The sequence below is a fragment of the Oncorhynchus mykiss genome, chromosome 13 (genome assembly GCF_013265735.2).
Source record: "Oncorhynchus mykiss isolate Arlee chromosome 13, USDA_OmykA_1.1, whole genome shotgun sequence".
Taxonomy (NCBI): domain Eukaryota; kingdom Metazoa; phylum Chordata; class Actinopteri; order Salmoniformes; family Salmonidae; genus Oncorhynchus; species Oncorhynchus mykiss.
Window position 1 is genome coordinate 39,475,389 of NC_048577.1, and position 12,543 is coordinate 39,487,931.

A 12,543-nucleotide genomic window follows, 5' to 3' on the forward strand; every position below is an offset into this window, starting at 1 on the left:
GCCTGAAAGAAATCAAATCCGGAAGTGCCCCATATTTTGAAAGCGCTGCGTTCCAATGAGTCCCTATTGAGCTGTGGATGTGCTATCAACCAGCTTACGCTTTCTACGTATTCCCCAAGTTGTCTACAGCATTGTGACGTAGTTTTACGCATTTATGTTGAAGAATAGCCGTAGGCGGCTACATTGCGTATGTGGTCACCTGATGACTCCCAGGGTGACTCTCGCGTAAAATACAGAGGTAGCCATTACTCCAATCGGTCCTACTGAAAAACTAATTGTCCCGACGGATATATTATCAAATAGATATTAGAAAAACACCTTGAGGATTGATTATAAACAACGTTTGCCATGTTTCTGTCAATATTATGGAGATTTCTCAGCCAAACGTGAAGAACAAACGGAGCTATTTCGCCTACAAAAATAATATTTTGAGAAAAAAATTCACTTTGGCTATCTACCTGGGAGTCTCGTGAGTGAAAGCATCCGAAGCTCATCAAAGGTAAACTATTTAATTTGATTGCTTTTCTGATTTCCATGACCAAGTTACCTGCTGCTAGCTAGACAAAATGCTATGCTAGGCTATCGATAAACTTACACAAATACTTGTCTAGCTTTGGCTGGAAAGCATATTTTGAAATCTGAGATGACAGGGTGATTAACAAAAGGCTAAGCTGTGCCTCAATATATTTAATTTGTGATTTTCAAGAATTTGAATATTTTCTAGGGATATTATGTTGTTGCGTTATGCTAATTAGTTTCAGCCGATGATTACGCTCAGGCGATGATTATGCGGGATGGGGAGTCAGTAGAGGTTAAAACGTTGCACCTGCTTCCGACTCATCGCCCCATCATTACAATTTTAAATATGTCCAGTCTCAGCCCCTCAGGTTCTATGGCAGGCTACTCCAGAGGCTGGGGACATAATAACTAAAAGCTGCCTCTCCATACCTCTTGATCCAATGCTTTGGGATAGTTAAAAGGCAAGTGACAGAGGACCTGAGGGATCTACTGGGTACATTCTGTAACTTAAAAGCATGTCTGACATGTATTGGGGTGCACACTCGTGGATTGATTAAAAACTGGAAGAACATTAAAATGAATTCTAAATCTAAGGCAGCCAATACAGAGACCTTGAAACCGGTGTAATGTGTGCTCTCTGTCTCATCTTGGTCAGTACCCATGCTGCAGCATTCTGTATGTTTTGAAGTTGACCAATGACTTTCTTGGGGAGACCAGACAGAGAATTACAGTAGTCAAACGTCCGCACCTTGGCAATGTTCCTCAGGTGGTAAAAAGCTATTTTGATCACATTCCTAATGTGTGATTCGAAATAGAGTTCAGAATCAAATAACACCTTGATTTTTTTAACTGTTATTGACCGTGAATTAAAATGTGCAGCCAGATTCTCTCTCTGTGCTTTGGCTCCAAGTACCTTGGTTTTGATTTAGCTGGAAGAAGTTGTGAGCCATTCAAGTATTTACATCACTAATAGTCTTATCTGTGGAACTAAAATCTTGACAGACATATAAAATTGTGTATCGTCTGCGCAGCAGTGAAAGTCAATGTTGTGCTTTCTGATAATGCTGCCAAGGGGTAACAAACTGAACAATACCAAAATTAACCCTTGAACACCACATTTTCTCTGAATTATGTTCACCAAGGGTGACAAACTCTTGACCTGTTAAATAGGTCATAATCACACCTCTCCAGTGTCCAGAAGGACCTCATGGTATAGTTAAACATTCAAATTCAGGTTTTAGAATCTGCGTTGTTGAAAAGCTACAGCAGGAGTATGTTGCAAAGAAATGTAACATCAACAGTTACTGTTGATTCAAATCAAACTTTGTGATGAGCCGAATACAACAGGTGAAACCTCAAGGTGAAATGCATACTTACAAGCCCTTAACCAACAGTGCAGTTCAAGAAAGAGTTAAAATATTTACCAAATAAACAAAAGTAAATAAAGTAACACAAAATTACAGTAACGAGGCTATATACAGGGGGTACCGGTACCGAGTCAATGTGCGGGGGTACAGGTTAGTCGAGGTAATTTGTACATGTAGGTAGGGGTGAAGTGGCAATGAATAGATAATAAACAGCGAGTAGCAGCAATGTAAAAACAAATGGGGGGGGGGGGGGGTGTCAATGTAAATAGTCCAGGTGGCTATTTGATTAATTGTTCAGCAGTCTTATGGCTTGGGGGTAGAAGCTGTTAAGGAGCCTTTTGGTCCTAGACTTGGCGCCCCCCGGTACCGCTTGCTGTGCGGTAGAAGAGAGAACAGTCTATGACTTGGGGGTCTGGAGTCTTTGACATTTTTTGGGGCTTTTTTCAGACACTGCCTAGTATATAAGTCCTAAATGGTAGGAAGCTTGGACCAGTGATGTACTGGGCCGTACGCACTACCCTCTGTAGCACCTTATGGCCAGATGCTAAGCACTTGCCATACCAGGTGGTAATGCAAGATGCTCTCGATGGTGCAGCTATAGAACTTTTTGAGGATCTGGGGACCCATGCCAAATCATTTCAGTCTCCTGAGGGGAAAAAGGTGTTGTCTTGCCCTCTTCACAACTGTCTTGATGTGTTTGGACCATGACAGTTAGTTGGTGATGTTGACTCTCGACCCCCTCCACTACAGTCCCATTGATGTTAATGGGAGCCTGATCGGCCCACATTTTCCTGTAGTCCACGATCAGCTCCTTTGTCTTGCTCACATTGAGGGAGAGGTTGTTGTCCTGGCACCACACTGCCAGGTCTATGACCTCCTCCCTATAGGCTGTCTCATCGTTGTCGGTGATCAGACCTACCACTGTTGTGTCGTCAGCACACTTAATGATGGTGTTGGAGTTGTGTTTGGCCACGCAGTCGTGGGTGAGCAGGGAGTACTGGAGGGGACTAAGCCCGCACCCCTGGTGGGCCCCCGTATTGAGGATCAGCGTGGCAGACGTGTTGTTGCCTACCCTTACCATCTTGGGGAGGCCCGTCAGGAAGTCCAGGATCCAGTTGCAGAGGGAGGTATTTAGTCCCAGGGTCCTTACCTTAGTGAGTAGCTTTGTGGGCACTATGGTGTTGAATGCTGAGCTGTAGTCAATGAACAGCATTCTCACATGCTTAGCTCCTTTTTAGCTCCTTGTTGAGCCCAGCAAGACCCTAGTCTAATATTTTACTCAATGTGTGTGACATACTGTGAAAGCATAGCTTTATGACACTGAATATTTACAGCCATATACATATTTTCATTGACGTTGTACTTTCATTTGGTTGGGGTGTCTTTCCAATTTGTTTCTTGGTTATAATTTTTTCTCCAGAATAACCGCCTTGTTGATGTAAATTCAAATTGCAATTGGAGACAATCTATTTGTGAAATCACCAGTGCTCGTAATAACAGTGTTTGTTCCGTATAGTTCACAATGTTCGTCTCCAATGAGAAAACACTATTGTCACTCCGGAAATGTACCCTGAAAGGAATAAAAGATAAAAGGTGGAATGAATGGTTTCTTTCACAGGAGAAAAACGGAGACAGTAATATAATGCCACCATGATAAAAAGGCACCCAAAACCTTCAGACCTTCAAAACATCACATCCTCTAAGGCCATTGTGTGAATAAGTCAGACTGACATGACAACGCATGGCATGTTTATGTATTTACATGGACCTTATTTGCATGATACAAATGCTCAACCAAGAGCTGAATGCCAATGTCCTGTCCTATGTATAGTTGAGAGAGTAGGTGATACGATGTCTTGTCCAATAAACTACGGGATTGCGTGGATTTGTCTTTTATCTCTTTAATTGGATGGAACTTAGTTGGAGACTTATTATCATTCCAGTCTGGTTAGGACTCATATGCCTCATGTTTTGGTACTCATATGATCAGCTTTCTTTCACTCTATTACAGTATATAGACTTGTTTGTATATAAGGCAAAACAGCCAAATGTTTATTTCATAAGAGCAAATTCGACATGTTCTGATGAAATCAATTTAAGTGTGCCACAGGCAGACTGAATAATTAGTCCTTGTGAGTGCCTTTGTTTGCAACTGAAGAAGAAACAAATGTTTGTTATTAATGGCATAGTATCAAATTAGTAACATTGTCCATCTTCTCAGAAAAAGAGCCACCATGTTTTATTAAGATACGGATAAAGATGAAATGTACAGTTGTCATATCAAGGGTAATGGCAATGATAAGCAAAAAACATATAATTTTCCTTCTCATTAAAAATATCTCGTTTTGCAGAGGAATGTTGCTGCGAGATGGCTGACAGCCCTGGGACTACATTTCTACAGCACAAGCTGATGTGAAATATTTAATTGAACACCCCTTCCTGCTTCACTGATCACAGCTACAGCTCAAATTTAAGTTGTCCTTATCAGGCCGCTCCCACCACCCACCCCACTCTGACACTTTGTGAAGGCTTCTATTTGAAAGCTGTCTGAATCTCCTCTTTACTCTCTCGTTTGTGTGTGTGGCTGGTAAGATGGAAATAAATATAGTTTCTCTCTGAATGCTGGGCATTCAAATTGGCCAAACAGATTCATGTTGGAAAGTGTGCTTACATGGTTTGGTTGTGCCATCGTGTTACTTTTCTATGCTAATGGTAAATGTGAGGCCAAACAATTATTGGAGAATATTGGGCTCGTTAGAAAAATCAGACCACTATCAGGGTTAGGGAAAACTTAGTTAAGTGTGAACAATTAATTGTGGTTCCCTGTACAGTAATCAAGGGTTAATAATCAAAGCCATTTCAGTTTTATCACCATGTAGACAATACTTAGAGAGGCAGCAGGTAGCCTAGTGGTTAAAGAGTGTTGGGCTGGCAAATGGGCTGGTAAACGAAAGGTCGCTGATTTGAGTCCCCGAGGCAGCTAGGTGAGTAATCTGTTGATGTGTCCTTGAGCAAGGCACTTAACCCTAATTGCTCTGGATAAGAGTGTCTGCTAAACCACTAAAATGTAAAAAGGTACATTTTCATATAAAGAGTAGAATGGGTGTGTTTCCATCGAGTGCCCTATCTACATAAGCTAGGCAGACATGGGAAGCATGACACAAACAGAGTGAGAAAGAGACATAGAGAGATTGTTTGAAATTCGGACTGGTTATGCTTTCAAAGTAATAGATGGAGGGTACGTGTCTCCTCACAGAGATTTGTTCTATTTCAGCAACATAATGCTTTCAGACAGATTCAGCCCCATACATCTGGTGTACAGCTCCCGTACAACCATACTATAAACCTTGACAATCTTGGGGGCTTGGGTGGCTTCTGAACACAAAACAATGTTGATTGCATTTGAGTGTGTGATGTTATATCATCTCAAATCTTCATATGCAAAACCAGATATCCAAATAAAGTGGTATGGCAAAGAGTTGTGATCTGATGAATTTTACATACTGTATTTTCTCGATTGTAAAGGTTCTCAAGTCATACCCAATTACATTGATTTGAAATGACCGGATCCAAGTTAAAGGGTTTACAGCCATGCATTATGTTATCCCTGAGAAGATTCATAGCGTCCAAGTGTGAAGTCATCCTGTAATTCTTGCTGGTGCATGTAGTTAAAGATAATAAATTTGCTATAAATGGGTGTCACTTAGCCAAATGATGCTATAAATATGTCATAGCTGTTGAAATCCTGAGCAGAGCGGCAAGAGATATTCAAATTATATTTAATCTACTCAACTTTCAGAATAAAAAAGACAAGACATCTTATAGACACTCAGTTAAAGATCGGGTAATTCACACCTCATAGTGTGTCTGCTGTATACATACAGGAAATCTTCATCCAGTCATTTCCATTCCCCTTTATTATGTTCCTTTCAAATCGTACCATGAATTTCTGATGTTGTATTGGACTATATTCCCTCTTCACTGTACGGTATGGTTAGGCGTGTTCCACTGGGGATAAACCCAACCCAAGGCAGGTGTCTCCTCAATGTGGGAGGCATACAGTGGAAAAACCATGCATGCAATCTAATAGAGTCACAATCCTTTACTTGTCTCAACGCATACTATAAAAGAGGAAGTTTCTTGACAAAAGGCCTTGTAAATCTGACATTGCCTTGCATTGGAGTAGACAGCAGTCATTTGACATGTCACTGACTGTCAACCAACGACCCGGAGGAGGGAAAAAAGAGTGAGGAGAGTGACTCAAATAAGGCATCATTACCATGTGGGCAAAAGGAAGTGTGTCACTGAGTAACACAATGTTAGAGTTTCGTTTAAATGTAAGTCTCTAGTAAGGACTGCTGACAGTTTTGACAGGATTATTACAACAATGTCATGCATTGGTTCCTCAAATATTATCGCAAATTCATTTAAATTGCAGTTATTACAATAACAGTCTGAATCAGTCACCATTTGTGCTTCAAAGAGCTGTCATTCTACAAAAATATGATATCCATAACATGTGCAAGGTACCTGAAGTATGCATATATGGATACACAGTCTTACTGCAGATGTACATTATTCAAGGCATATCTTTATTTTACAGTACACCTTCTTGATACAATGGAAAGTAATTGATGAATCCTAAAACCTCAGTACTTTGGCAAGTCCTAACACAATGAAGGGATATTGAAAAGAAATGGAGTACCAACACTTCTATTGCCACTCAACATTTTGTAGACCAAAGCCTCAGGAATTTCAAGATTTACCCCGGACCATGACCTTGCATCTGAAAAGGCTTTTGACAGTGCAAAAGGCAGGACCTATCAAGGCTATAATGCTCACATATGGTTTCATTTTTCCCCTTCCTTCAAATCCCCTAGGCCTCTGCCAGGGAATCTGCTGCCCTGAGGCAATTAGAGTAGCTGTCAATGCAACAAACCAAGAGGCTGATGCCATTCATTGGGAAAGGGGGTAGCAGGAGAGTGGGAAGGAGCTGTAGCAGGGAGGAATACAGAACCTCCTCTACACCAACACTTTTAAAGCATCAGCAGCAGGACCTTGCTTGCAATATACAGTTTTCTTGTGTGCAGTGGGTCCACAAATTAAGCATATAAGTGAGAAGTCCCGTTCTTCATTTGTATAGATAAGGTTGAAAGAAAACATACTCTCCCTAAAGACAGCAACATTTTTTGCTACTCATTACCTCCGCGTTGAATATTAACGAGCTGTTTGGATGTGATTATACTGTATGATGTGGAGATTAGACAATTCAGAGCAATTTTATTCTCTCTCTTTCCTCCCTTTTGAGTTGCCACTGAGCTTTTAACATTTTCAGGAAATAATTTGCAGATGTCCCACGAAGAGGGTTCTGCATTGTGTTTATATCAACAATATTTTAGTCCTTGCTAACTCAGAAACCCCCAAAAACAATTATTGCCTATGCACAGGTTCAAACAGAGAACCAGGAATGTAAAACAGACAATCAGTAAACATCAAAAGGTTACCCGGTGAGTGTTTACTCTGCCAGGCTAATTATCCTCTTCTTGAGTCTTAATCAACAAACATGTTATTTGAAGCTGTTAGAGTAACACACCTAGTGACTCGAGGAGGGCATATTTGTCTGACTCCTGCTCGCAATATCAGGTTGGCTCGTAAGAGGCTAGCTCAGACACAGCTTTCTTGAGCAATTCCCATTATCAGCTTCAATTATGCTGTTGTGGATTAACATGACATACGAGCTAAGATTGTCTAAAATTAGGCTTGATTCCAGATTAGTGTCAGAAACTGCATTCCAGCACGGTAGCATAGCGACACCATGGACACTTACATGTTTTCTCTATCTGTTCAATATGACACTCTTGGCTCTCTGACTTCACCTCTGCTCAGTAATTTCAAAGAACAGTGTTAGTACACTGTATGCTGTTGATTACAAATGTCAACCAACACTTCAAATCCTGGCATGCGCAACTATACATATTCACACCAGTAATCTCCACTGTATCTCACTGTTCATAGTTTCTTTCTTGCTCCTTGCTTAGTTTCCAACTTCAATGAGTTGTAAAACATGTGTGATAAAGATATATTTAATTACTGTTAAATGGGTAATAGCCTCCATCCCAACTGACTGTTCCTCAGTTCAACATTCATTCATTTTTCAGCCTCAGTAATTGCCTCCTGATTCTGAATACAGCTATGGAGTCCCACAACCATCTACTGTAACCATAACCCGCTATAATATTATGCTCTCTGATCTTTTATTTAGCACTGAACTTTTCCCCTAGGAATAGGAAAAGTAACAATGACAGCAGATAGCACCTTGCACCAAAGGGTGGAGGTGAACAGATAGAAGGAAAACAAAGGTTGTGTCGCTGAGAACCTTCTCCTCTCCTCCCATGTGAGGTGTCATAGTTAGGATGAGGCTCATTTGGTTCGACCACATATTAATAGCCACATCTGGATGTAAACTGGGTGTAAACGTGGTTGCAACGTTTATTATTGTTCTTCATTTGGTAGATCAGTCTTTAGGGCTGCTTTAAATATCCCAACAGTTTGAGAAGCCCTGAAATGTACAGGAAGGGTTTTCTAAAGGCCTGGAGGGAGAATGGAAAAGGCCTTGTCCACATTCACGGTCAGAATACAACCTTGTCCACCTTGGGAGATGGTTTCATCAGATTACAATTTGTCCCAAAGTGTTCACACCTGGCCATGGTGATTGGATCTTACTAGACGTGAACACAGATCATATCATTGGATGCGTTTTAATAACAGACGTAAACAGGGTCCAACAGAGCAAAGGGCCCTGATTACATACAGTATATGTTTAAAGCAATTTGAAAAAGTCCCAGCATTAATCCCATAACAATGCAAATTTAGATTGTGGGTAATGATAGGTTAGGACAATTGTACAGTACTAGTAAATTGTGAGTGTAGGTACAATGAGTATAAGGAAAAATTACCTTTGAACAACAGGATATATAGATTCTGCCTGTAAAATACAGATTGTGCCTCTAATCCAATGTATTCACAGTGTTGATGGAAGAGAATACCTTGTGATAAATTCAGGAAAATATGCTGTATCAGCATTTCTTTATGTGTTCATAAAGTATTGCATGTCTCATTGCTGGTGAAGAAATTATCTTTGGCTAGTCTTATTTCTAGTCTAAAGATACATAGACCAATTTATTTTTGAACTAGGTAACAAATAAACAAGTCTAACAACCATAATCAAACTACATGCTGCACCCCCCCTGTGTGCGTGCACACACACACACACACACACACACACACACACCACTGTCCCAAAGTACCTAAAGTCCCAGGAACCTACCTGAACTCAAACCACAGTGAGTGAGTCCATCCTTTTCAAGGAGGTCAATATGAAGAGAATTTAGCCAATGATATATCCTCCCTCATCCACCTGAACATTTCTCAGCTGTCATCACCATCCAGACTCAATAACGTTGAGGGATTGTCCTGACCAAGGTCAGACCTCTCAGTCACTGTGTCCCAGTACCTTCCAGCTTATCTCACGGCCATCACATGAAGCGTAAATGATCCAACACCTGGTCCAGCCTCTTTCCATATACCAACCCAACATTATCTTACTGTAACAAACAAACCAGTTCTCTGTGCGGAGCTCGCCAATAATCCTTTATACCTGTGGAAAGGGGGAACAAATAGCCCAATCGCTTGAGCATTTGTCTAGACTAATTGAAACCTTAATGTTTTAATTAACTCAACATTGAGAAATAGCTGTAATATCTAATCACTAAAAGGCTGAGGGGAAAGTGAAGTCACATTTAATAGGCTACATCATTATAAGTTATTAGGCCTGGCTCCATTATTGTCTTATGATGATAGTGGCCGCCACTTTCTATCCTTTAATAACGCAGAACAAATTGGCATGGTGTGTTATGCTTTAATTATAATGACCTCTGTATGACAGCTCTTCATTTTCACAGGTAAAGCATAGGTGACCTTTGTTAGACTTTAGTTGGCAAATTATATTGTCGAGGATTTACTGCATGTAATGTTCACAGTAGATGAGCTTTATACAAGACAAACTCATGAAGGACAAGCCCACTCCTTTATAAAGGACAAATTTTGTTTTAAGTAACATGAAAAGTTGCCTCTCGTATGTTCGGCAGCAGAATACGAAGAAAATGATTGCGGAGTTTAGCCTAATAGTGTCTTGGTAACCTGGAAAGTGTTACCAATATATTGACTCAATTTAAGTTGATTACTGATAACAATTATTGTTTTCTGTAATCAAAATGATAAAATTACATTAAGGTTCTGGGCAAAATAATTATATTTAAATATTTATTAGCTATCAGTCAAACAATTAAGGAATGGTATGCATGGGCCCGAAGCTAGTTTTCATGTCTTCCTCCCTTCCTGATGACCCTCACAGCAAACATATCAGCATAGAAATGGTGCTGATGTGGCCCAAGTTTAGAACGGTTTAACCGTTTATAACTAAAATCCCCTTTCTCAAGATATTTTAATGGTGAAGGATGGTAGAAACGTTTAGTCTTGTTATGGTATTCTTGTTTCACATATTTGTGTATCAGTTGCTAGGAAACTAAAAGGATAGGGAATGAAAGAAACGGTAAGCAAGATACATACAGTATTTGATCCTAGAAATAATTTCTGTGCTATTATGTGGTATTTTCTGTTCATATGGTAACAATGTTATTTTGAAAATGAACAGTATGCTTGGGAAAGGAAGGGAATGTAAGGGTTAAAAAGTCATGCAAATAAGGTTCTATTGTGCTACTTTCTACATAGTTTTTCTCTTCGCTCCTTGCCTGAAGCCTCCTTCTCTGGATGACGCTGTCCATGGTGCTGAACCTACAGTTTGACTTGCAAACCATGCCTAAAGTGTTGTAGCCAGTAATGGTATCCTTTTTCCTTCTTAAAAAATGGTGTCTAAGTGACAAAAAATATGTTTTTGCCAGTGAAAGTATATCCAGTATTTGCTGTATTTTGTCACACCTGTGGAAATCCAGAGAAGACATTGGAGGTGATGGGGGATGGATGATCGTCGTTGATGGCATCATTCATCCTGCCTCAATCAATGTGTGTCTTCTCCTATCTCTCTGGTTTACATTCCTCACTGCCACATTAACTCTTCTTGTGTTAAACCCATTGGCACCAAGGCCAGTGATACATGTATTGTCAAAAATCATTAACAGGCAACATTTGCAGTCATCTGAACTAATGCGAGTATCACTAGTGCATGGCAAAGAGCATCTAAACAATATTTCAATATTCCAAAAATGTTGATTCTCTACCAATATTTGTATTAATATTGACTACCAATAAGCATGTGAAGACAATGATCAGTCCAGTACTTTACACCAAAATTCGCCAGGTTTACTATAAACATAATCGTCTAACATAATGTTTCACAATTATGCCAGTGGTACTGTAACACATTGAAGTGGTGTGTTTTGACAGCTAACACTCCAGATGAATCTATAAAGACACTCCAGGCCTCTCTCTCTCCATTGCTGCTCTATACCGTACTGGCTTCTGTCAATGTTTTTTTTGCCAGAGAGTGAGTGCACTCTTGGGATAAGCAGCAGTGATTTTCAACATACTGCCAGTTTTTTTTTGCTGACATTGTGGGCAAAACGCAGGTGCATTCATTATCCTGTAATTACCCTGCTGTTAGTCCTCTGGTCTATTATTCATTACATGCATTCTCCACACAGCCCAGTGACAGGAAGTGGAGAATGGATGAGCACCACAGATAGGGCTAACTATATCAGCCCCTGTACCACCATCATTAATACTGCACAAAAGGTGAGAGCTACATCATCACAGTTCAAGACCACTCCGAAATTACCCTTGCGTACCTAAATTGACAGAGAAGAAGAATGTCTGGCTGTGCTATCATTGTTTTTTGTTGAGTTAAAATGGAGCGAAGCAAAGTTTAAACTACGGTCAGGAACCTTTTCTCTGTGACGCAAATTCTTTGCAAAACTCTTATTGGTACCAGGAGCCAAAATAAAATGGAATTCACAAATAAATAAAAAATATTTCAAATTATTTACAGACAAATGATACATAAGACTTGCAACTTTTTCATGATCATTTAGGAAATGGAGAATTGTTGGGAAATATAATGTGCCACCATAAATGATGCTTTAATAAACCCTTTTACAGTGAACATAGCGCTCAGAGGCTGGTCATGTTTCAGGGGTTGAAAGCAGGCCAGCTCAGCAGGCCTGGGAGGATGTAAGAAAGAGTGCACTGAATCACTCCAAGGGGATCACGGCACCAGAGGAGCGCTTACTCTCATAGCAGAAACGAAAACAAGGGAAGCTAGATCTGTGCGACTAAGGGGAGAATAAATTGAGCCTGTATCGATCCTGTAGCAAGCCCGGCAGAGAACAGAGCTGGCACAGGGAAGGGGCTCATCAGCCCTGGAGATGCGACAGACATGTAAGAATAAGGGCTTGCTTGAAGGTAAGGATCAAATGCTGTCCTAAACAGAGCAAGATGCAAGCGGCTCAACAGGGACACAATTGACCTTTATAACATTAAAGTGGATCAAGGTGACCTTTGGTGTCAAAAATCCTTAAAAGTGGTTTTAGCTTCTGTGTTAAAGGCCAATAAGTATTTCATGATAAATTGAAGGGTATCTGTT